The sequence below is a fragment of the Schistocerca nitens genome, chromosome 2 (genome assembly GCF_023898315.1).
Source record: "Schistocerca nitens isolate TAMUIC-IGC-003100 chromosome 2, iqSchNite1.1, whole genome shotgun sequence".
Taxonomy (NCBI): domain Eukaryota; kingdom Metazoa; phylum Arthropoda; class Insecta; order Orthoptera; family Acrididae; genus Schistocerca; species Schistocerca nitens.
This window is the reverse complement of record NC_064615.1, coordinates 910589518-910605703: the sequence shown is the minus strand read 5'-3', so window position 1 is coordinate 910605703 and position 16186 is coordinate 910589518. Positions and strand designations below refer to the sequence as shown.

The window sequence follows — 16186 nt, the reverse complement described above, 5'->3', positions numbered from 1 at the left end:
GAAAAGCACGTTAAGTATGAATGACGGCCACAAGTGACGGCGAGAGAGATGCGACACCTGTCCACCTGTGGTCAACAGACTTGGAGGACTGCAAGACACTGCCAGGGAGATGAATGCAGCTACCCACTCTGGTTAGTGTCCTAACAGCGCAGGCACGTTTCGTTTGCCCGTATACATATAATGGAGATCGCGTCTGACGCAGTGGGCTGAGCTTTGCTGTGTACCGGGCGGGTGCAGTCGCGAGAACTGCTTCCCCGGGCGCCTCCGCGGCCGTGATCGTCTAGTGGTTAGGACATTGCGTTGTGGCCGCAAAAACCCAGGTTCGAATCCTGGTCACGGCAATTTTGAAGGTTTTGCCTTGCTGTTGCTGCAATCATGATCGTCACCCAGTGTTTGAAATCACAATGCTCTCATCACTTTACACTCATGTTCCGCACGCCGCAGGTTGCACTACCATTTCATTATCAGCAACAAGAAATTCGGCCGCCCCAGGGCGTGGGTAGCTGCCTGAGAGGTTAAATCTATAGTCGAAAGGGGCAGTTGTTTGAGGTGCGATGCATGAGCAGCGAGTCGCAGCACAACAGGAAACTGTGTCGTGCACTGTTTTCTAGAGACGCGGGGAACGCTGGCGCAGGTAGCGTGGCCGAGCGGTCTAAGGCGCTGGTTTAAGGCACCAGTCTCTTCGGAGGCGTGGGTTCGAATCCCACCGCTGCCAATTTTTACTTCTCGTTTTTGTGCCATTGCGCTGTGTTCTCGTGGGGTAGAACGCAGCTCCTGCGGCGGCCGCGTCGCGTAGGTAGCGTGGCCGAGCGGTCTAAGGCGCTGGTTTCAGGCACCAGTCTCTTCGGAGGCGTGGGTTCGAATCCCACCGCTGCCAATTTTTACTTCTCGTTTTTGTGCCATTGCGCTGTGTTCTCGTGGGGTAGAACGCAGCTCCTGCGGCGGCCGCGTCGCGTAGGTAGCGTGGCCGAGCGGTCTAAGGCGCTGGTTTCAGGCACCAGTCTCTTCGGAGGCGTGGGTTCGAATCCCACCGCTGCCAACGTTTTCTGTCTCGAAAACAGGAGCACTGATTTCCCGCGAAGGAAATAGCGCAGCAAAGCGTGAGCGTCGCTCTCTTAAACTGTCGTAGCACAGTGCGCGGTGTAACAACAGGATTCACCGGCGCAGTTTGGTCTCATGATTGCTGGCGTTCGTCTCCACGAGATACGTCCAGAGCATGCCGTTCTACGAAGTGGAAGCGTTAATTTTTGCAGTTGTCGTCAAGTAGCGGGTGGACGCTCACCGTGTTTGTTGGAGGAGTGCGTGTGTCGTTATCCGGTGTCGTCTAGTGGCTAGGATACCTGGCTCTCACCCAGGAGGCCCGGGTTCGATTCCCGGTACCGGAAATCCACCATTTTGTTGCTCCTCTTAGGCGACTTGTCCCGACTTTGCTCGACTGACGCTACGCTGACGCTTGCAGAAAAGCACGTTAAGTATGAATGACGGCCACAAGTGACGGCGAGAGAGATGCGACACCTGTCCACCTGTGGTCAACAGACTTGGAGGACTGCAAGACACTGCCAGGGAGATGAATGCAGCTACCCACTCTGGTTAGTGTCCTAACAGCGCAGGCACGTTTCGTTTGCCCGTATACATATAATGGAGATCGCGTCTGACGCAGTGGGCTGAGCTTTGCTGTGTACCGGGCGGGTGCAGTCGCGAGAACTGCTTCCCCGGGCGCCTCCGCGGCCGTGATCGTCTAGTGGTTAGGACATTGCGTTGTGGCCGCAAAAACCCAGGTTCGAATCCTGGTCACGGCAATTTTGAAGGTTTTGCCTTGCTGTTGCTGCAATCATGATCGTCACCCAGTGTTTGAAATCACAATGCTCTCATCACTTTACACTCATGTTCCGCACGCCGCAGGTTGCACTACCATTTCATTATCAGCAACAAGAAATTCGGCCGCCCCAGGGCGTGGGTAGCTGCCTGAGAGGTTAAATATATAGTCGAAAGGGGCAGTTGTTTGAGGTGCGATGCATGAGCAGCGAGTCGCAGCACAACAGGAAACTGTGTCGTGCACTGTTTTCTAGAGACGCGGGGAACGCTGGCGCAGGTAGCGTGGCCGAGCGGTCTAAGGCGCTGGTTTAAGGCACCAGTCTCTTCGGAGGCGTGGGTTCGAATCCCACCGCTGCCAATTTTTACTTCTCGTTTTTGTGCCATTGCGCTGTGTTCTCGTGGGGTAGAACGCAGCTCCTGCGGCGGCCGCGTCGCGTAGGTAGCGTGGCCGAGCGGTCTAAGGCGCTGGTTTCAGGCACCAGTCTCTTCGGAGGCGTGGGTTCGAATCCCACCGCTGCCAATTTTTACTTCTCGTTTTTGTGCCATTGCGCTGTGTTCTCGTGGGGTAGAACGCAGCTCCTGCGGCGGCCGCGGCGCGTAGGTAGCGTGGCCGAGCGGTCTAAGGCGCTGGTTTCAGGCACCAGTCTCTTCGGAGGCGTGGGTTCGAATCCCACCGCTGCCAACGTTTTCTGTCTCGAAAACAGGAGCACTGATTTCCCGCGAAGGAAATAGCGCAGCAAAGCGTGAGCGTCGCTCTCTTAAACTGTCGTAGCACAGTGCGCGGTGTAACAACAGGATTCACCGGCGCAGTTTGGTCTCATGATTGCTGGCGTTCGTCTCCACGAGATACGTCCAGAGCATGCCGTTCTACGAAGTGGAAGCGTTAATTTTTGCAGTTGTCGTCAAGTAGCGGGTGGACGCTCACCGTGTTTGTTGGAGGAGTGCGTGTGTCGTTATCCGGTGTCGTCTAGTGGCTAGGATACCTGGCTCTCACCCAGGAGGCCCGGGTTCGATTCCCGGTACCGGAAATCCACCATTTTGTTGCTCCTCTTAGGCGACTTGTCCCGACTTTGCTCGACTGACGCTTGCAGAAAAGCACGTTAAGTATGAATGACGGCCACAAGTGACGGCGAGAGAGATGCGACACCTGTCCACCTGTGGTCAACAGACTTGGAGGACTGCAAGACACTGCCAGGGAGATGAATGCAGCTACCCACTCTGGTTAGTGTCCTAACAGCGCAGGCACGTTTCGTTTGCCCGTATACATATAATGGAGATCGCGTCTGACGCAGTGGGCTGAGCTTTGCTGTGTACCGGGCGGGTGCAGTCGCGAGAACTGCTTCCCCGGGCGCCTCCGCGGCCGTGATCGTCTAGTGGTTAGGACATTGCGTTGTGGCCGCAAAAACCCAGGTTCGAATCCTGGTCACGGCAATTTTGAAGGTTTTGCCTTGCTGTTGCTGCAATCATGATCGTCACCCAGTGTTTGAAATCACAATGCTCTCATCACTTTACACTCATGTTCCGCACGCCGCAGGTTGCACTACCATTTCATTATCAGCAACAAGAAATTCGGCCGCCCCAGGGCGTGGGTAGCTGCCTGAGAGGTTAAATCTATAGTCGAAAGGGGCAGTTGTTTGAGGTGCGATGCATGAGCAGCGAGTCGCAGCACAACAGGAAACTGTGTCGTGCACTGTTTTCTAGAGACGCGGGGAACGCTGGCGCAGGTAGCGTGGCCGAGCGGTCTAAGGCGCTGGTTTAAGGCACCAGTCTCTTCGGAGGCGTGGGTTCGAATCCCACCGCTGCCAATTTTTACTTCTCGTTTTTGTGCCATTGCGCTGTGTTCTCGTGGGGTAGAACGCAGCTCCTGCGGCGGCCGCGTCGCGTAGGTAGCGTGGCCGAGCGGTCTAAGGCGCTGGTTTCAGGCACCAGTCTCTTCGGAGGCGTGGGTTCGAATCCCACCGCTGCCAATTTTTACTTCTCGTTTTTGTGCCATTGCGCTGTGTTCTCGTGGGGTAGAACGCAGCTCCTGCGGCGGCCGCGTCGCGTAGGTAGCGTGGCCGAGCGGTCTAAGGCGCTGGTTTCAGGCACCAGTCTCTTCGGAGGCGTGGGTTCGAATCCCACCGCTGCCAACGTTTTCTGTCTCGAAAACAGGAGCACTGATTTCCCGCGAAGGAAATAGCGCAGCAAAGCGTGAGCGTCGCTCTCTTAAACTGTCGTAGCACAGTGCGCGGTGTAACAACAGGATTCACCGGCGCAGTTTGGTCTCATGATTGCTGGCGTTCGTCTCCACGAGATACGTCCAGAGCATGCCGTTCTACGAAGTGGAAGCGTTAATTTTTGCAGTTGTCGTCAAGTAGCGGGTGGACGCTCACCGTGTTTGTTGGAGGAGTGCGTGTGTCGTTATCCGGTGTCGTCTAGTGGCTAGGATACCTGGCTCTCACCCAGGAGGCCCGGGTTCGATTCCCGGTACCGGAAATCCACCATTTTGTTGCTCCTCTTAGGCGACTTGTCCCGACTTTGCTCGACTGACGCTACGCTGACGCTTGCAGAAAAGCACGTTAAGTATGAATGACGGCCACAAGTGACGGCGAGAGAGATGCGACACCTGTCCACCTGTGGTCAACAGACTTGGAGGACTGCAAGACACTGCCAGGGAGATGAATGCAGCTACCCACTCTGGTTAGTGTCCTAACAGCGCAGGCACGTTTCGTTTGCCCGTATACATATAATGGAGATCGCGTCTGACGCAGTGGGCTGAGCTTTGCTGTGTACCGGGCGGGTGCAGTCGCGAGAACTGCTTCCCCGGGCGCCTCCGCGGCCGTGATCGTCTAGTGGTTAGGACATTGCGTTGTGGCCGCAAAAACCCAGGTTCGAATCCTGGTCACGGCAATTTTGAAGGTTTTGCCTTGCTGTTGCTGCAATCATGATCGTCACCCAGTGTTTGAAATCACAATGCTCTCATCACTTTACACTCATGTTCCGCACGCCGCAGGTTGCACTACCATTTCATTATCAGCAACAAGAAATTCGGCCGCCCCAGGGCGTGGGTAGCTGCCTGAGAGGTTAAATCTATAGTCGAAAGGGGCAGTTGTTTGAGGTGCGATGCATGAGCAGCGAGTCGCAGCACAACAGGAAACTGTGTCGTGCACTGTTTTCTAGAGACGCGGGGAACGCTGGCGCAGGTAGCGTGGCCGAGCGGTCTAAGGCGCTGGTTTAAGGCACCAGTCTCTTCGGAGGCGTGGGTTCGAATCCCACCGCTGCCAATTTTTACTTCTCGTTTTTGTGCCATTGCGCTGTGTTCTCGTGGGGTAGAACGCAGCTCCTGCGGCGGCCGCGTCGCGTAGGTAGCGTGGCCGAGCGGTCTAAGGCGCTGGTTTCAGGCACCAGTCTCTTCGGAGGCGTGGGTTCGAATCCCACCGCTGCCAATTTTTACTTCTCGTTTTTGTGCCATTGCGCTGTGTTCTCGTGGGGTAGAACGCAGCTCCTGCGGCGGCCGCGTCGCGTAGGTAGCGTGGCCGAGCGGTCTAAGGCGCTGGTTTCAGGCACCAGTCTCTTCGGAGGCGTGGGTTCGAATCCCACCGCTGCCAACGTTTTCTGTCTCGAAAACAGGAGCACTGATTTCCCGCGAAGGAAATAGCGCAGCAAAGCGTGAGCGTCGCTCTCTTAAACTGTCGTAGCACAGTGCGCGGTGTAACAACAGGATTCACCGGCGCAGTTTGGTCTCATGATTGCTGGCGTTCGTCTCCACGAGATACGTCCAGAGCATGCCGTTCTACGAAGTGGAAGCGTTAATTTTTGCAGTTGTCGTCAAGTAGCGGGTGGACGCTCACCGTGTTTGTTGGAGGAGTGCGTGTGTCGTTATCCGGTGTCGTCTAGTGGCTAGGATACCTGGCTCTCACCCAGGAGGCCCGGGTTCGATTCCCGGTACCGGAAATCCACCATTTTGTTGCTCCTCTTAGGCGACTTGTCCCGACTTTGCTCGACTGACGCTACGCTGACGCTTGCAGAAAAGCACGTTAAGTATGAATGACGGCCACAAGTGACGGCGAGAGAGATGCGACACCTGTCCACCTGTGGTCAACAGACTTGGAGGACTGCAAGACACTGCCAGGGAGATGAATGCAGCTACCCACTCTGGTTAGTGTCCTAACAGCGCAGGCACGTTTCGTTTGCCCGTATACATATAATGGAGATCGCGTCTGACGCAGTGGGCTGAGCTTTGCTGTGTACCGGGCGGGTGCAGTCGCGAGAACTGCTTCCCCGGGCGCCTCCGCGGCCGTGATCGTCTAGTGGTTAGGACATTGCGTTGTGGCCGCAAAAACCCAGGTTCGAATCCTGGTCACGGCAATTTTGAAGGTTTTGCCTTGCTGTTGCTGCAATCATGATCGTCACCCAGTGTTTGAAATCACAATGCTCTCATCACTTTACACTCATGTTCCGCACGCCGCAGGTTGCACTACCATTTCATTATCAGCAACAAGAAATTCGGCCGCCCCAGGGCGTGGGTAGCTGCCTGAGAGGTTAAATATATAGTCGAAAGGGGCAGTTGTTTGAGGTGCGATGCATGAGCAGCGAGTCGCAGCACAACAGGAAACTGTGTCGTGCACTGTTTTCTAGAGACGCGGGGAACGCTGGCGCAGGTAGCGTGGCCGAGCGGTCTAAGGCGCTGGTTTAAGGCACCAGTCTCTTCGGAGGCGTGGGTTCGAATCCCACCGCTGCCAATTTTTACTTCTCGTTTTTGTGCCATTGCGCTGTGTTCTCGTGGGGTAGAACGCAGCTCCTGCGGCGGCCGCGTCGCGTAGGTAGCGTGGCCGAGCGGTCTAAGGCGCTGGTTTCAGGCACCAGTCTCTTCGGAGGCGTGGGTTCGAATCCCACCGCTGCCAATTTTTACTTCTCGTTTTTGTGCCATTGCGCTGTGTTCTCGTGGGGTAGAACGCAGCTCCTGCGGCGGCCGCGGCGCGTAGGTAGCGTGGCCGAGCGGTCTAAGGCGCTGGTTTCAGGCACCAGTCTCTTCGGAGGCGTGGGTTCGAATCCCACCGCTGCCAACGTTTTCTGTCTCGAAAACAGGAGCACTGATTTCCCGCGAAGGAAATAGCGCAGCAAAGCGTGAGCGTCGCTCTCTTAAACTGTCGTAGCACAGTGCGCGGTGTAACAACAGGATTCACCGGCGCAGTTTGGTCTCATGATTGCTGGCGTTCGTCTCCACGAGATACGTCCAGAGCATGCCGTTCTACGAAGTGGAAGCGTTAATTTTTGCAGTTGTCGTCAAGTAGCGGGTGGACGCTCACCGTGTTTGTTGGAGGAGTGCGTGTGTCGTTATCCGGTGTCGTCTAGTGGCTAGGATACCTGGCTCTCACCCAGGAGGCCCGGGTTCGATTCCCGGTACCGGAAATCCACCATTTTGTTGCTCCTCTTAGGCGACTTGTCCCGACTTTGCTCGACTGACGCTTGCAGAAAAGCACGTTAAGTATGAATGACGGCCACAAGTGACGGCGAGAGAGATGCGACACCTGTCCACCTGTGGTCAACAGACTTGGAGGACTGCAAGACACTGCCAGGGAGATGAATGCAGCTACCCACTCTGGTTAGTGTCCTAACAGCGCAGGCACGTTTCGTTTGCCCGTATACATATAATGGAGATCGCGTCTGACGCAGTGGGCTGAGCTTTGCTGTGTACCGGGCGGGTGCAGTCGCGAGAACTGCTTCCCCGGGCGCCTCCGCGGCCGTGATCGTCTAGTGGTTAGGACATTGCGTTGTGGCCGCAAAAACCCAGGTTCGAATCCTGGTCACGGCAATTTTGAAGGTTTTGCCTTGCTGTTGCTGCAATCATGATCGTCACCCAGTGTTTGAAATCACAATGCTCTCATCACTTTACACTCATGTTCCGCACGCCGCAGGTTGCACTACCATTTCATTATCAGCAACAAGAAATTCGGCCGCCCCAGGGCGTGGGTAGCTGCCTGAGAGGTTAAATCTATAGTCGAAAGGGGCAGTTGTTTGAGGTGCGATGCATGAGCAGCGAGTCGCAGCACAACAGGAAACTGTGTCGTGCACTGTTTTCTAGAGACGCGGGGAACGCTGGCGCAGGTAGCGTGGCCGAGCGGTCTAAGGCGCTGGTTTAAGGCACCAGTCTCTTCGGAGGCGTGGGTTCGAATCCCACCGCTGCCAATTTTTACTTCTCGTTTTTGTGCCATTGCGCTGTGTTCTCGTGGGGTAGAACGCAGCTCCTGCGGCGGCCGCGTCGCGTAGGTAGCGTGGCCGAGCGGTCTAAGGCGCTGGTTTCAGGCACCAGTCTCTTCGGAGGCGTGGGTTCGAATCCCACCGCTGCCAATTTTTACTTCTCGTTTTTGTGCCATTGCGCTGTGTTCTCGTGGGGTAGAACGCAGCTCCTGCGGCGGCCGCGTCGCGTAGGTAGCGTGGCCGAGCGGTCTAAGGCGCTGGTTTCAGGCACCAGTCTCTTCGGAGGCGTGGGTTCGAATCCCACCGCTGCCAACGTTTTCTGTCTCGAAAACAGGAGCACTGATTTCCCGCGAAGGAAATAGCGCAGCAAAGCGTGAGCGTCGCTCTCTTAAACTGTCGTAGCACAGTGCGCGGTGTAACAACAGGATTCACCGGCGCAGTTTGGTCTCATGATTGCTGGCGTTCGTCTCCACGAGATACGTCCAGAGCATGCCGTTCTACGAAGTGGAAGCGTTAATTTTTGCAGTTGTCGTCAAGTAGCGGGTGGACGCTCACCGTGTTTGTTGGAGGAGTGCGTGTGTCGTTATCCGGTGTCGTCTAGTGGCTAGGATACCTGGCTCTCACCCAGGAGGCCCGGGTTCGATTCCCGGTACCGGAAATCCACCATTTTGTTGCTCCTCTTAGGCGACTTGTCCCGACTTTGCTCGACTGACGCTACGCTGACGCTTGCAGAAAAGCACGTTAAGTATGAATGACGGCCACAAGTGACGGCGAGAGAGATGCGACACCTGTCCACCTGTGGTCAACAGACTTGGAGGACTGCAAGACACTGCCAGGGAGATGAATGCAGCTACCCACTCTGGTTAGTGTCCTAACAGCGCAGGCACGTTTCGTTTGCCCGTATACATATAATGGAGATCGCGTCTGACGCAGTGGGCTGAGCTTTGCTGTGTACCGGGCGGGTGCAGTCGCGAGAACTGCTTCCCCGGGCGCCTCCGCGGCCGTGATCGTCTAGTGGTTAGGACATTGCGTTGTGGCCGCAAAAACCCAGGTTCGAATCCTGGTCACGGCAATTTTGAAGGTTTTGCCTTGCTGTTGCTGCAATCATGATCGTCACCCAGTGTTTGAAATCACAATGCTCTCATCACTTTACACTCATGTTCCGCACGCCGCAGGTTGCACTACCATTTCATTATCAGCAACAAGAAATTCGGCCGCCCCAGGGCGTGGGTAGCTGCCTGAGAGGTTAAATCTATAGTCGAAAGGGGCAGTTGTTTGAGGTGCGATGCATGAGCAGCGAGTCGCAGCACAACAGGAAACTGTGTCGTGCACTGTTTTCTAGAGACGCGGGGAACGCTGGCGCAGGTAGCGTGGCCGAGCGGTCTAAGGCGCTGGTTTAAGGCACCAGTCTCTTCGGAGGCGTGGGTTCGAATCCCACCGCTGCCAATTTTTACTTCTCGTTTTTGTGCCATTGCGCTGTGTTCTCGTGGGGTAGAACGCAGCTCCTGCGGCGGCCGCGTCGCGTAGGTAGCGTGGCCGAGCGGTCTAAGGCGCTGGTTTCAGGCACCAGTCTCTTCGGAGGCGTGGGTTCGAATCCCACCGCTGCCAATTTTTACTTCTCGTTTTTGTGCCATTGCGCTGTGTTCTCGTGGGGTAGAACGCAGCTCCTGCGGCGGCCGCGTCGCGTAGGTAGCGTGGCCGAGCGGTCTAAGGCGCTGGTTTCAGGCACCAGTCTCTTCGGAGGCGTGGGTTCGAATCCCACCGCTGCCAACGTTTTCTGTCTCGAAAACAGGAGCACTGATTTCCCGCGAAGGAAATAGCGCAGCAAAGCGTGAGCGTCGCTCTCTTAAACTGTCGTAGCACAGTGCGCGGTGTAACAACAGGATTCACCGGCGCAGTTTGGTCTCATGATTGCTGGCGTTCGTCTCCACGAGATACGTCCAGAGCATGCCGTTCTACGAAGTGGAAGCGTTAATTTTTGCAGTTGTCGTCAAGTAGCGGGTGGACGCTCACCGTGTTTGTTGGAGGAGTGCGTGTGTCGTTATCCGGTGTCGTCTAGTGGCTAGGATACCTGGCTCTCACCCAGGAGGCCCGGGTTCGATTCCCGGTACCGGAAATCCACCATTTTGTTGCTCCTCTTAGGCGACTTGTCCCGACTTTGCTCGACTGACGCTACGCTGACGCTTGCAGAAAAGCACGTTAAGTATGAATGACGGCCACAAGTGACGGCGAGAGAGATGCGACACCTGTCCACCTGTGGTCAACAGACTTGGAGGACTGCAAGACACTGCCAGGGAGATGAATGCAGCTACCCACTCTGGTTAGTGTCCTAACAGCGCAGGCACGTTTCGTTTGCCCGTATACATATAATGGAGATCGCGTCTGACGCAGTGGGCTGAGCTTTGCTGTGTACCGGGCGGGTGCAGTCGCGAGAACTGCTTCCCCGGGCGCCTCCGCGGCCGTGATCGTCTAGTGGTTAGGACATTGCGTTGTGGCCGCAAAAACCCAGGTTCGAATCCTGGTCACGGCAATTTTGAAGGTTTTGCCTTGCTGTTGCTGCAATCATGATCGTCACCCAGTGTTTGAAATCACAATGCTCTCATCACTTTACACTCATGTTCCGCACGCCGCAGGTTGCACTACCATTTCATTATCAGCAACAAGAAATTCGGCCGCCCCAGGGCGTGGGTAGCTGCCTGAGAGGTTAAATATATAGTCGAAAGGGGCAGTTGTTTGAGGTGCGATGCATGAGCAGCGAGTCGCAGCACAACAGGAAACTGTGTCGTGCACTGTTTTCTAGAGACGCGGGGAACGCTGGCGCAGGTAGCGTGGCCGAGCGGTCTAAGGCGCTGGTTTAAGGCACCAGTCTCTTCGGAGGCGTGGGTTCGAATCCCACCGCTGCCAATTTTTACTTCTCGTTTTTGTGCCATTGCGCTGTGTTCTCGTGGGGTAGAACGCAGCTCCTGCGGCGGCCGCGTCGCGTAGGTAGCGTGGCCGAGCGGTCTAAGGCGCTGGTTTCAGGCACCAGTCTCTTCGGAGGCGTGGGTTCGAATCCCACCGCTGCCAATTTTTACTTCTCGTTTTTGTGCCATTGCGCTGTGTTCTCGTGGGGTAGAACGCAGCTCCTGCGGCGGCCGCGGCGCGTAGGTAGCGTGGCCGAGCGGTCTAAGGCGCTGGTTTCAGGCACCAGTCTCTTCGGAGGCGTGGGTTCGAATCCCACCGCTGCCAACGTTTTCTGTCTCGAAAACAGGAGCACTGATTTCCCGCGAAGGAAATAGCGCAGCAAAGCGTGAGCGTCGCTCTCTTAAACTGTCGTAGCACAGTGCGCGGTGTAACAACAGGATTCACCGGCGCAGTTTGGTCTCATGATTGCTGGCGTTCGTCTCCACGAGATACGTCCAGAGCATGCCGTTCTACGAAGTGGAAGCGTTAATTTTTGCAGTTGTCGTCAAGTAGCGGGTGGACGCTCACCGTGTTTGTTGGAGGAGTGCGTGTGTCGTTATCCGGTGTCGTCTAGTGGCTAGGATACCTGGCTCTCACCCAGGAGGCCCGGGTTCGATTCCCGGTACCGGAAATCCACCATTTTGTTGCTCCTCTTAGGCGACTTGTCCCGACTTTGCTCGACTGACGCTTGCAGAAAAGCACGTTAAGTATGAATGACGGCCACAAGTGACGGCGAGAGAGATGCGACACCTGTCCACCTGTGGTCAACAGACTTGGAGGACTGCAAGACACTGCCAGGGAGATGAATGCAGCTACCCACTCTGGTTAGTGTCCTAACAGCGCAGGCACGTTTCGTTTGCCCGTATACATATAATGGAGATCGCGTCTGACGCAGTGGGCTGAGCTTTGCTGTGTACCGGGCGGGTGCAGTCGCGAGAACTGCTTCCCCGGGCGCCTCCGCGGCCGTGATCGTCTAGTGGTTAGGACATTGCGTTGTGGCCGCAAAAACCCAGGTTCGAATCCTGGTCACGGCAATTTTGAAGGTTTTGCCTTGCTGTTGCTGCAATCATGATCGTCACCCAGTGTTTGAAATCACAATGCTCTCATCACTTTACACTCATGTTCCGCACGCCGCAGGTTGCACTACCATTTCATTATCAGCAACAAGAAATTCGGCCGCCCCAGGGCGTGGGTAGCTGCCTGAGAGGTTAAATCTATAGTCGAAAGGGGCAGTTGTTTGAGGTGCGATGCATGAGCAGCGAGTCGCAGCACAACAGGAAACTGTGTCGTGCACTGTTTTCTAGAGACGCGGGGAACGCTGGCGCAGGTAGCGTGGCCGAGCGGTCTAAGGCGCTGGTTTAAGGCACCAGTCTCTTCGGAGGCGTGGGTTCGAATCCCACCGCTGCCAATTTTTACTTCTCGTTTTTGTGCCATTGCGCTGTGTTCTCGTGGGGTAGAACGCAGCTCCTGCGGCGGCCGCGTCGCGTAGGTAGCGTGGCCGAGCGGTCTAAGGCGCTGGTTTCAGGCACCAGTCTCTTCGGAGGCGTGGGTTCGAATCCCACCGCTGCCAATTTTTACTTCTCGTTTTTGTGCCATTGCGCTGTGTTCTCGTGGGGTAGAACGCAGCTCCTGCGGCGGCCGCGTCGCGTAGGTAGCGTGGCCGAGCGGTCTAAGGCGCTGGTTTCAGGCACCAGTCTCTTCGGAGGCGTGGGTTCGAATCCCACCGCTGCCAACGTTTTCTGTCTCGAAAACAGGAGCACTGATTTCCCGCGAAGGAAATAGCGCAGCAAAGCGTGAGCGTCGCTCTCTTAAACTGTCGTAGCACAGTGCGCGGTGTAACAACAGGATTCACCGGCGCAGTTTGGTCTCATGATTGCTGGCGTTCGTCTCCACGAGATACGTCCAGAGCATGCCGTTCTACGAAGTGGAAGCGTTAATTTTTGCAGTTGTCGTCAAGTAGCGGGTGGACGCTCACCGTGTTTGTTGGAGGAGTGCGTGTGTCGTTATCCGGTGTCGTCTAGTGGCTAGGATACCTGGCTCTCACCCAGGAGGCCCGGGTTCGATTCCCGGTACCGGAAATCCACCATTTTGTTGCTCCTCTTAGGCGACTTGTCCCGACTTTGCTCGACTGACGCTACGCTGACGCTTGCAGAAAAGCACGTTAAGTATGAATGACGGCCACAAGTGACGGCGAGAGAGATGCGACACCTGTCCACCTGTGGTCAACAGACTTGGAGGACTGCAAGACACTGCCAGGGAGATGAATGCAGCTACCCACTCTGGTTAGTGTCCTAACAGCGCAGGCACGTTTCGTTTGCCCGTATACATATAATGGAGATCGCGTCTGACGCAGTGGGCTGAGCTTTGCTGTGTACCGGGCGGGTGCAGTCGCGAGAACTGCTTCCCCGGGCGCCTCCGCGGCCGTGATCGTCTAGTGGTTAGGACATTGCGTTGTGGCCGCAAAAACCCAGGTTCGAATCCTGGTCACGGCAATTTTGAAGGTTTTGCCTTGCTGTTGCTGCAATCATGATCGTCACCCAGTGTTTGAAATCACAATGCTCTCATCACTTTACACTCATGTTCCGCACGCCGCAGGTTGCACTACCATTTCATTATCAGCAACAAGAAATTCGGCCGCCCCAGGGCGTGGGTAGCTGCCTGAGAGGTTAAATATATAGTCGAAAGGGGCAGTTGTTTGAGGTGCGATGCATGAGCAGCGAGTCGCAGCACAACAGGAAACTGTGTCGTGCACTGTTTTCTAGAGACGCGGGGAACGCTGGCGCAGGTAGCGTGGCCGAGCGGTCTAAGGCGCTGGTTTAAGGCACCAGTCTCTTCGGAGGCGTGGGTTCGAATCCCACCGCTGCCAATTTTTACTTCTCGTTTTTGTGCCATTGCGCTGTGTTCTCGTGGGGTAGAACGCAGCTCCTGCGGCGGCCGCGTCGCGTAGGTAGCGTGGCCGAGCGGTCTAAGGCGCTGGTTTCAGGCACCAGTCTCTTCGGAGGCGTGGGTTCGAATCCCACCGCTGCCAATTTTTACTTCTCGTTTTTGTGCCATTGCGCTGTGTTCTCGTGGGGTAGAACGCAGCTCCTGCGGCGGCCGCGTCGCGTAGGTAGCGTGGCCGAGCGGTCTAAGGCGCTGGTTTCAGGCACCAGTCTCTTCGGAGGCGTGGGTTCGAATCCCACCGCTGCCAACGTTTTCTGTCTCGAAAACAGGAGCACTGATTTCCCGCGAAGGAAATAGCGCAGCAAAGCGTGAGCGTCGCTCTCTTAAACTGTCGTAGCACAGTGCGCGGTGTAACAACAGGATTCACCGGCGCAGTTTGGTCTCATGATTGCTGGCGTTCGTCTCCACGAGATACGTCCAGAGCATGCCGTTCTACGAAGTGGAAGCGTTAATTTTTGCAGTTGTCGTCAAGTAGCGGGTGGACGCTCACCGTGTTTGTTGGAGGAGTGCGTGTGTCGTTATCCGGTGTCGTCTAGTGGCTAGGATACCTGGCTCTCACCCAGGAGGCCCGGGTTCGATTCCCGGTACCGGAAATCCACCATTTTGTTGCTCCTCTTAGGCGACTTGTCCCGACTTTGCTCGACTGACGCTACGCTGACGCTTGCAGAAAAGCACGTTAAGTATGAATGACGGCCACAAGTGACGGCGAGAGAGATGCGACACCTGTCCACCTGTGGTCAACAGACTTGGAGGACTGCAAGACACTGCCAGGGAGATGAATGCAGCTACCCACTCTGGTTAGTGTCCTAACAGCGCAGGCACGTTTCGTTTGCCCGTATACATATAATGGAGATCGCGTCTGACGCAGTGGGCTGAGCTTTGCTGTGTACCGGGCGGGTGCAGTCGCGAGAACTGCTTCCCCGGGCGCCTCCGCGGCCGTGATCGTCTAGTGGTTAGGACATTGCGTTGTGGCCGCAAAAACCCAGGTTCGAATCCTGGTCACGGCAATTTTGAAGGTTTTGCCTTGCTGTTGCTGCAATCATGATCGTCACCCAGTGTTTGAAATCACAATGCTCTCATCACTTTACACTCATGTTCCGCACGCCGCAGGTTGCACTACCATTTCATTATCAGCAACAAGAAATTCGGCCGCCCCAGGGCGTGGGTAGCTGCCTGAGAGGTTAAATATATAGTCGAAAGGGGCAGTTGTTTGAGGTGCGATGCATGAGCAGCGAGTCGCAGCACAACAGGAAACTGTGTCGTGCACTGTTTTCTAGAGACGCGGGGAACGCTGGCGCAGGTAGCGTGGCCGAGCGGTCTAAGGCGCTGGTTTAAGGCACCAGTCTCTTCGGAGGCGTGGGTTCGAATCCCACCGCTGCCAATTTTTACTTCTCGTTTTTGTGCCATTGCGCTGTGTTCTCGTGGGGTAGAACGCAGCTCCTGCGGCGGCCGCGTCGCGTAGGTAGCGTGGCCGAGCGGTCTAAGGCGCTGGTTTCAGGCACCAGTCTCTTCGGAGGCGTGGGTTCGAATCCCACCGCTGCCAATTTTTACTTCTCGTTTTTGTGCCATTGCGCTGTGTTCTCGTGGGGTAGAACGCAGCTCCTGCGGCGGCCGCGGCGCGTAGGTAGCGTGGCCGAGCGGTCTAAGGCGCTGGTTTCAGGCACCAGTCTCTTCGGAGGCGTGGGTTCGAATCCCACCGCTGCCAACGTTTTCTGTCTCGAAAACAGGAGCACTGATTTCCCGCGAAGGAAATAGCGCAGCAAAGCGTGAGCGTCGCTCTCTTAAACTGTCGTAGCACAGTGCGCGGTGTAACAACAGGATTCACCGGCGCAGTTTGGTCTCATGATTGCTGGCGTTCGTCTCCACGAGATACGTCCAGAGCATGCCGTTCTACGAAGTGGAAGCGTTAATTTTTGCAGTTGTCGTCAAGTAGCGGGTGGACGCTCACCGTGTTTGTTGGAGGAGTGCGTGTGTCGTTATCCGGTGTCGTCTAGTGGCTAGGATACCTGGCTCTCACCCAGGAGGCCCGGGTTCGATTCCCGGTACCGGAAATCCACCATTTTGTTGCTCCTCTTAGGCGACTTGTCCCGACTTTGCTCGACTGACGCTTGCAGAAAAGCACGTTAAGTATGAATGACGGCCACAAGTGACGGCGAGAGAGATGCGACACCTGTCCACCTGTGGTCAACAGACTTGGAGGACTGCAAGACACTGCCAGGGAGATGAATGCAGCTACCCACTCTGGTTAGTGTCCTAACAGCGCAGGCACGTTTCGTTTGCCCGTATACATATAATGGAGATCGCG

At 55.9% G+C, this 16186-nt stretch overlaps 55 non-coding genes across 55 annotated transcripts; all 55 read left to right on the top strand.

Moving 5' to 3' along the window:
* The first annotated feature begins 269 nt into the window (after positions 1-269).
* On the top strand, positions 270-341 carry Trnah-gug (transfer RNA histidin (anticodon GUG)). The gene has a single exon. It is a non-coding gene; the product is annotated as a tRNA-His (tRNA).
* A 292-nt stretch (positions 342-633) lies between these two features.
* Positions 634-715, top strand: Trnal-aag (transfer RNA leucine (anticodon AAG)). Its single transcript has one exon. It is a non-coding gene; the product is annotated as a tRNA-Leu (tRNA).
* Positions 716-795: 80 nt separating this feature from the next.
* On the top strand, positions 796-877 carry Trnal-cag (transfer RNA leucine (anticodon CAG)). The gene has a single exon. It is a non-coding gene; the product is annotated as a tRNA-Leu (tRNA).
* An 80-nt stretch (positions 878-957) lies between these two features.
* Positions 958-1039, top strand: Trnal-cag (transfer RNA leucine (anticodon CAG)). The gene has a single exon. It is a non-coding gene; the product is annotated as a tRNA-Leu (tRNA).
* Positions 1040-1313: 274 nt separating this feature from the next.
* Positions 1314-1385, top strand: Trnae-cuc (transfer RNA glutamic acid (anticodon CUC)). The gene has a single exon. It is a non-coding gene; the product is annotated as a tRNA-Glu (tRNA).
* A 342-nt stretch (positions 1386-1727) lies between these two features.
* Trnah-gug (transfer RNA histidin (anticodon GUG)) lies at positions 1728-1799 on the top strand. Its single transcript has one exon. It is a non-coding gene; the product is annotated as a tRNA-His (tRNA).
* Positions 1800-2091: 292 nt separating this feature from the next.
* Trnal-aag (transfer RNA leucine (anticodon AAG)) lies at positions 2092-2173 on the top strand. Its single transcript has one exon. It is a non-coding gene; the product is annotated as a tRNA-Leu (tRNA).
* Positions 2174-2253: 80 nt separating this feature from the next.
* On the top strand, positions 2254-2335 carry Trnal-cag (transfer RNA leucine (anticodon CAG)). The gene has a single exon. It is a non-coding gene; the product is annotated as a tRNA-Leu (tRNA).
* An 80-nt stretch (positions 2336-2415) lies between these two features.
* Trnal-cag (transfer RNA leucine (anticodon CAG)) lies at positions 2416-2497 on the top strand. The gene has a single exon. It is a non-coding gene; the product is annotated as a tRNA-Leu (tRNA).
* A 274-nt stretch (positions 2498-2771) lies between these two features.
* On the top strand, positions 2772-2843 carry Trnae-cuc (transfer RNA glutamic acid (anticodon CUC)). The gene has a single exon. It is a non-coding gene; the product is annotated as a tRNA-Glu (tRNA).
* Positions 2844-3174: 331 nt separating this feature from the next.
* Positions 3175-3246, top strand: Trnah-gug (transfer RNA histidin (anticodon GUG)). Its single transcript has one exon. It is a non-coding gene; the product is annotated as a tRNA-His (tRNA).
* A 292-nt stretch (positions 3247-3538) lies between these two features.
* Trnal-aag (transfer RNA leucine (anticodon AAG)) lies at positions 3539-3620 on the top strand. The gene has a single exon. It is a non-coding gene; the product is annotated as a tRNA-Leu (tRNA).
* An 80-nt stretch (positions 3621-3700) lies between these two features.
* On the top strand, positions 3701-3782 carry Trnal-cag (transfer RNA leucine (anticodon CAG)). Its single transcript has one exon. It is a non-coding gene; the product is annotated as a tRNA-Leu (tRNA).
* Positions 3783-3862: 80 nt separating this feature from the next.
* Trnal-cag (transfer RNA leucine (anticodon CAG)) lies at positions 3863-3944 on the top strand. Its single transcript has one exon. It is a non-coding gene; the product is annotated as a tRNA-Leu (tRNA).
* Positions 3945-4218: 274 nt separating this feature from the next.
* Trnae-cuc (transfer RNA glutamic acid (anticodon CUC)) lies at positions 4219-4290 on the top strand. The gene has a single exon. It is a non-coding gene; the product is annotated as a tRNA-Glu (tRNA).
* Positions 4291-4632: 342 nt separating this feature from the next.
* Positions 4633-4704, top strand: Trnah-gug (transfer RNA histidin (anticodon GUG)). The gene has a single exon. It is a non-coding gene; the product is annotated as a tRNA-His (tRNA).
* Positions 4705-4996: 292 nt separating this feature from the next.
* On the top strand, positions 4997-5078 carry Trnal-aag (transfer RNA leucine (anticodon AAG)). The gene has a single exon. It is a non-coding gene; the product is annotated as a tRNA-Leu (tRNA).
* An 80-nt stretch (positions 5079-5158) lies between these two features.
* Positions 5159-5240, top strand: Trnal-cag (transfer RNA leucine (anticodon CAG)). The gene has a single exon. It is a non-coding gene; the product is annotated as a tRNA-Leu (tRNA).
* An 80-nt stretch (positions 5241-5320) lies between these two features.
* On the top strand, positions 5321-5402 carry Trnal-cag (transfer RNA leucine (anticodon CAG)). Its single transcript has one exon. It is a non-coding gene; the product is annotated as a tRNA-Leu (tRNA).
* A 274-nt stretch (positions 5403-5676) lies between these two features.
* On the top strand, positions 5677-5748 carry Trnae-cuc (transfer RNA glutamic acid (anticodon CUC)). The gene has a single exon. It is a non-coding gene; the product is annotated as a tRNA-Glu (tRNA).
* Positions 5749-6090: 342 nt separating this feature from the next.
* Positions 6091-6162, top strand: Trnah-gug (transfer RNA histidin (anticodon GUG)). The gene has a single exon. It is a non-coding gene; the product is annotated as a tRNA-His (tRNA).
* Positions 6163-6454: 292 nt separating this feature from the next.
* Trnal-aag (transfer RNA leucine (anticodon AAG)) lies at positions 6455-6536 on the top strand. The gene has a single exon. It is a non-coding gene; the product is annotated as a tRNA-Leu (tRNA).
* Positions 6537-6616: 80 nt separating this feature from the next.
* On the top strand, positions 6617-6698 carry Trnal-cag (transfer RNA leucine (anticodon CAG)). The gene has a single exon. It is a non-coding gene; the product is annotated as a tRNA-Leu (tRNA).
* Positions 6699-6778: 80 nt separating this feature from the next.
* Positions 6779-6860, top strand: Trnal-cag (transfer RNA leucine (anticodon CAG)). The gene has a single exon. It is a non-coding gene; the product is annotated as a tRNA-Leu (tRNA).
* A 274-nt stretch (positions 6861-7134) lies between these two features.
* On the top strand, positions 7135-7206 carry Trnae-cuc (transfer RNA glutamic acid (anticodon CUC)). The gene has a single exon. It is a non-coding gene; the product is annotated as a tRNA-Glu (tRNA).
* Positions 7207-7537: 331 nt separating this feature from the next.
* On the top strand, positions 7538-7609 carry Trnah-gug (transfer RNA histidin (anticodon GUG)). The gene has a single exon. It is a non-coding gene; the product is annotated as a tRNA-His (tRNA).
* A 292-nt stretch (positions 7610-7901) lies between these two features.
* On the top strand, positions 7902-7983 carry Trnal-aag (transfer RNA leucine (anticodon AAG)). The gene has a single exon. It is a non-coding gene; the product is annotated as a tRNA-Leu (tRNA).
* Positions 7984-8063: 80 nt separating this feature from the next.
* Positions 8064-8145, top strand: Trnal-cag (transfer RNA leucine (anticodon CAG)). The gene has a single exon. It is a non-coding gene; the product is annotated as a tRNA-Leu (tRNA).
* An 80-nt stretch (positions 8146-8225) lies between these two features.
* Trnal-cag (transfer RNA leucine (anticodon CAG)) lies at positions 8226-8307 on the top strand. The gene has a single exon. It is a non-coding gene; the product is annotated as a tRNA-Leu (tRNA).
* A 274-nt stretch (positions 8308-8581) lies between these two features.
* Positions 8582-8653, top strand: Trnae-cuc (transfer RNA glutamic acid (anticodon CUC)). Its single transcript has one exon. It is a non-coding gene; the product is annotated as a tRNA-Glu (tRNA).
* Positions 8654-8995: 342 nt separating this feature from the next.
* On the top strand, positions 8996-9067 carry Trnah-gug (transfer RNA histidin (anticodon GUG)). Its single transcript has one exon. It is a non-coding gene; the product is annotated as a tRNA-His (tRNA).
* Positions 9068-9359: 292 nt separating this feature from the next.
* Positions 9360-9441, top strand: Trnal-aag (transfer RNA leucine (anticodon AAG)). Its single transcript has one exon. It is a non-coding gene; the product is annotated as a tRNA-Leu (tRNA).
* Positions 9442-9521: 80 nt separating this feature from the next.
* Trnal-cag (transfer RNA leucine (anticodon CAG)) lies at positions 9522-9603 on the top strand. The gene has a single exon. It is a non-coding gene; the product is annotated as a tRNA-Leu (tRNA).
* Positions 9604-9683: 80 nt separating this feature from the next.
* Trnal-cag (transfer RNA leucine (anticodon CAG)) lies at positions 9684-9765 on the top strand. The gene has a single exon. It is a non-coding gene; the product is annotated as a tRNA-Leu (tRNA).
* A 274-nt stretch (positions 9766-10039) lies between these two features.
* Positions 10040-10111, top strand: Trnae-cuc (transfer RNA glutamic acid (anticodon CUC)). The gene has a single exon. It is a non-coding gene; the product is annotated as a tRNA-Glu (tRNA).
* A 342-nt stretch (positions 10112-10453) lies between these two features.
* Trnah-gug (transfer RNA histidin (anticodon GUG)) lies at positions 10454-10525 on the top strand. Its single transcript has one exon. It is a non-coding gene; the product is annotated as a tRNA-His (tRNA).
* Positions 10526-10817: 292 nt separating this feature from the next.
* Trnal-aag (transfer RNA leucine (anticodon AAG)) lies at positions 10818-10899 on the top strand. The gene has a single exon. It is a non-coding gene; the product is annotated as a tRNA-Leu (tRNA).
* Positions 10900-10979: 80 nt separating this feature from the next.
* On the top strand, positions 10980-11061 carry Trnal-cag (transfer RNA leucine (anticodon CAG)). The gene has a single exon. It is a non-coding gene; the product is annotated as a tRNA-Leu (tRNA).
* Positions 11062-11141: 80 nt separating this feature from the next.
* Trnal-cag (transfer RNA leucine (anticodon CAG)) lies at positions 11142-11223 on the top strand. The gene has a single exon. It is a non-coding gene; the product is annotated as a tRNA-Leu (tRNA).
* A 274-nt stretch (positions 11224-11497) lies between these two features.
* Trnae-cuc (transfer RNA glutamic acid (anticodon CUC)) lies at positions 11498-11569 on the top strand. The gene has a single exon. It is a non-coding gene; the product is annotated as a tRNA-Glu (tRNA).
* A 331-nt stretch (positions 11570-11900) lies between these two features.
* On the top strand, positions 11901-11972 carry Trnah-gug (transfer RNA histidin (anticodon GUG)). Its single transcript has one exon. It is a non-coding gene; the product is annotated as a tRNA-His (tRNA).
* A 292-nt stretch (positions 11973-12264) lies between these two features.
* On the top strand, positions 12265-12346 carry Trnal-aag (transfer RNA leucine (anticodon AAG)). The gene has a single exon. It is a non-coding gene; the product is annotated as a tRNA-Leu (tRNA).
* Positions 12347-12426: 80 nt separating this feature from the next.
* Positions 12427-12508, top strand: Trnal-cag (transfer RNA leucine (anticodon CAG)). The gene has a single exon. It is a non-coding gene; the product is annotated as a tRNA-Leu (tRNA).
* Positions 12509-12588: 80 nt separating this feature from the next.
* Trnal-cag (transfer RNA leucine (anticodon CAG)) lies at positions 12589-12670 on the top strand. Its single transcript has one exon. It is a non-coding gene; the product is annotated as a tRNA-Leu (tRNA).
* A 274-nt stretch (positions 12671-12944) lies between these two features.
* Trnae-cuc (transfer RNA glutamic acid (anticodon CUC)) lies at positions 12945-13016 on the top strand. Its single transcript has one exon. It is a non-coding gene; the product is annotated as a tRNA-Glu (tRNA).
* A 342-nt stretch (positions 13017-13358) lies between these two features.
* On the top strand, positions 13359-13430 carry Trnah-gug (transfer RNA histidin (anticodon GUG)). Its single transcript has one exon. It is a non-coding gene; the product is annotated as a tRNA-His (tRNA).
* Positions 13431-13722: 292 nt separating this feature from the next.
* On the top strand, positions 13723-13804 carry Trnal-aag (transfer RNA leucine (anticodon AAG)). The gene has a single exon. It is a non-coding gene; the product is annotated as a tRNA-Leu (tRNA).
* An 80-nt stretch (positions 13805-13884) lies between these two features.
* On the top strand, positions 13885-13966 carry Trnal-cag (transfer RNA leucine (anticodon CAG)). The gene has a single exon. It is a non-coding gene; the product is annotated as a tRNA-Leu (tRNA).
* An 80-nt stretch (positions 13967-14046) lies between these two features.
* Positions 14047-14128, top strand: Trnal-cag (transfer RNA leucine (anticodon CAG)). The gene has a single exon. It is a non-coding gene; the product is annotated as a tRNA-Leu (tRNA).
* Positions 14129-14402: 274 nt separating this feature from the next.
* Trnae-cuc (transfer RNA glutamic acid (anticodon CUC)) lies at positions 14403-14474 on the top strand. Its single transcript has one exon. It is a non-coding gene; the product is annotated as a tRNA-Glu (tRNA).
* Positions 14475-14816: 342 nt separating this feature from the next.
* On the top strand, positions 14817-14888 carry Trnah-gug (transfer RNA histidin (anticodon GUG)). The gene has a single exon. It is a non-coding gene; the product is annotated as a tRNA-His (tRNA).
* A 292-nt stretch (positions 14889-15180) lies between these two features.
* Trnal-aag (transfer RNA leucine (anticodon AAG)) lies at positions 15181-15262 on the top strand. The gene has a single exon. It is a non-coding gene; the product is annotated as a tRNA-Leu (tRNA).
* Positions 15263-15342: 80 nt separating this feature from the next.
* On the top strand, positions 15343-15424 carry Trnal-cag (transfer RNA leucine (anticodon CAG)). Its single transcript has one exon. It is a non-coding gene; the product is annotated as a tRNA-Leu (tRNA).
* Positions 15425-15504: 80 nt separating this feature from the next.
* On the top strand, positions 15505-15586 carry Trnal-cag (transfer RNA leucine (anticodon CAG)). The gene has a single exon. It is a non-coding gene; the product is annotated as a tRNA-Leu (tRNA).
* A 274-nt stretch (positions 15587-15860) lies between these two features.
* On the top strand, positions 15861-15932 carry Trnae-cuc (transfer RNA glutamic acid (anticodon CUC)). Its single transcript has one exon. It is a non-coding gene; the product is annotated as a tRNA-Glu (tRNA).
* Positions 15933-16186: the final 254 nt, after the last annotated feature.